The sequence below is a fragment of the Cupressus sempervirens genome, chromosome 6 (assembly GCF_028749045.1).
Source record: "Cupressus sempervirens isolate cs-2001-9-10 chromosome 6, ASM2874904v1, whole genome shotgun sequence".
Classification (NCBI taxonomy): Eukaryota; Viridiplantae; Streptophyta; class Pinopsida; order Cupressales; family Cupressaceae; genus Cupressus; species Cupressus sempervirens.
In genome coordinates, this window is record NC_143123.1 from 683,919,236 (window position 1) to 683,922,099 (window position 2,864).

A 2,864-nucleotide genomic window follows, 5' to 3' on the forward strand; every position below is an offset into this window, starting at 1 on the left:
GTCTTCTATAATTATAGATTATAGAGTGTGATATGTTAAAAATAGATATAGCATTACATTCGAGACCACTCAAAAATTATGCATTCCATATAGTCTAATGAAAGTTGAGCTCATTGTAATTATATACAACTTATTAACTCTTTGATGATCTGCAAACAACATTGATTGTCCTTTATAATCTGAAATAGATGTTTTCTATAATACACTCTATACTTATTCTAAATTTTAAAATCTTATGATCAAATTGATTTTAACAAATGACTCATGATTATGTGAAAGTCAATAAAACATTTGAATCTGAGTTCATACAAAAATCAATGCCATCATGATGAATGAGCAATCCATGTTGTTAAGGAAACTTTTGAGAGAATCCAATCTTATATTAGAAGTTTGAAATTCATCCTAATAAGGTAAAAAAACTAACATGACTCTTGCCATTCAAATTATTGTTCATTGTCGTGAAGCAGCAGAATAAACAATTTTTTACATCTTTTATAATATTCGCAAGAGCTAGACAAAAAATTACCTTTAATAATTTAATCTCTGTCTTTACTCGCATGTAACATTTGGATTATGTAGTGTATATGATATGGAAGAGTTCAGATTTTAACCAAAAATAAACAACAAGTTAAAGCTGATTACATATAAGGTTGTTAGCAATTTTTTAACGTATTGAAAATTCTTGGAAATTGATGTACATTTTAAAAATAATTACTTTTAAAGTATACAAATAAAGTAATTAGTTTTAATAACCATTATTTTCCTTAGAAACTAATTTGAAAGGATTTAGGACATTAATTTTATAACTTTATAGATTTAATTACATAAATCAAAATTTAAATAGGCTTTTAATAATGATTATAAAGATTCTATATAGTGATTTATAAGGCGTTTATTAAAGAATGTGTATTTTCATATAACTAATGTATTTTTTATGTTGTAGGGTTTGTGACTTTAATCAATGTGCCAACATGTCGATGTGGTGCTGGCCCTTGTTTGTTAAAAATCTTGAACACACCAAAAAATCCTGGGCGTAAATTGTAGTGTTGCCCAAATAAGAAAAAGGTTGTTAATACAATTAATTTTGTTAGAAATTGGCATAATGAATAATTAATTATTATACTAGGAACTAATGAAGATTTACTATTGTAGGGACATGATGGATGTGGATTCTTTGATTTGGCTAGTGATGCACAAACAACAAGTACAATGCGTGATGATGGAGTAGAGTGCAAGTGTTGCAATAGTCGGAAGGTTGAAATTTACTTTTTACAATGTCTTCTTTGCCTTTTAATTGCATTTATTTATTGGGAACATATGCAAAAAAAATGCATAACTATAATTTGTATAAGGATTTTTATCAATGACAAAATAACTAATATTGGAATTGATATCTATCATAAACTTTTGCTAAAATTATCTTTACAAAGAAATCTTGTCTTTAGCCTTCTAAATAAGACTATGTTCAAATATCATATTTTTTATTTTCTTTATATATTTAAAAATAAAATGATGGTGTTTGTAGAAAAGGAGAGACAATTGGCATCTCCCTTGATAAGGACGAGAATAGTCTTCAGACTTTCCTTCACACATAGTTAAGGCTATCCATCATTGACAGATCTTACCCAAAAATAAAATGATTTTAGTTTTGATATTATATTCAAATTTACAGTTATATTTAACATAAATTTTTGATATTCTTTAAGCATACACTAGTATTTATAATCAAATTCTTGAAATGTAATTAAATTTTTTAAGTGTTGCCAAATATTTAAAATTTAAAATTTTAACTTTTGACTTCTTTACCAATAAACATATGTATTTAAAAATCATGCTTATAATGGAAGCAATTATAGATAATATTAAATATAATTTTAAAATAACTAGATTTAATTCTAATGAATTTAAAAGGTTGTGATATACCATTCTTACTGATAAATTCAATTTATAATGAAGAGGATACTAAATTAATTTGACTTTAAAAAAATTAACAAATAAATATTTTTTTATAAATTCATATTAAGTTTTTTTTTTTAAAAACTTATTCTAATTCCTATTTTTGTTGATGCAACCAAACACGGAATAGTCATCTACCGATTCCTCTTCCAAGACAACCAAACAACTCCAAATGATATTACAAAACTTATTTTTAGAATGCACAAGTTCCAGAAGAGAACTTATTCCAGAATAGTTGAATGCCACATTCAACAATTCTTGCAACCAAACGGGGCCTAAGAGTTGGGCTAGTTTCAAACCAAAACATTTCATTATTGATCATGATGTTACAATTAGATTCTTGGCTAAAAACATGGAATTCTTAGGGGGGTGAGGCATTTGCTTCTTTGATGACTTTAAAAAGGTATTTGACACAAAAACCATATGACAAACTTTTGGATAGAATGTAAGAACTAAAAATTGTTATTAAGACGAGGATTGCAATATGTATAGAATATATGAGCAGGTCAAGGCTAAAATTAGAACTATTGATCGGATGTCATAGAACTTTGGCATCAATATAAACTTGTCAAACAAGGATGCACCCCTCACTAACCTTATTTTGGTTGTATGTTATAATAAGAAGAATTGTTAAACAAGACTATTAGTTATGAGATTAAACTAATCGACTATGTGATAAAGATACTTCTCTATGTGGTTGATCCCAATTTAATTGATAAAATATCAGATGGATTGAGGGAACACTTGAAGGTTATTGGTACCTTTTATCATGAGGTTGGGATGCAAGTGAACACTAGAAAAAACAAAGTGATGATCTTCTCTTTGAAAATAAACAAAAAGATAACCAAGTTTTTTTTCTTTTTAAGGACAATCCTTTAGAGATAGTAGATGAGCACACATATCTTAGG

At 27.0% G+C, this 2,864-nt stretch overlaps 1 pseudogene; it reads left to right on the plus strand.

The window, feature by feature from the left end:
* The first annotated feature begins 1,515 nt into the window (after positions 1–1,515).
* LOC149554038 (U6atac minor spliceosomal RNA) lies at positions 1,516–1,645 on the plus strand (annotated as a pseudogene).
* Positions 1,646–2,864: the final 1,219 nt, after the last annotated feature.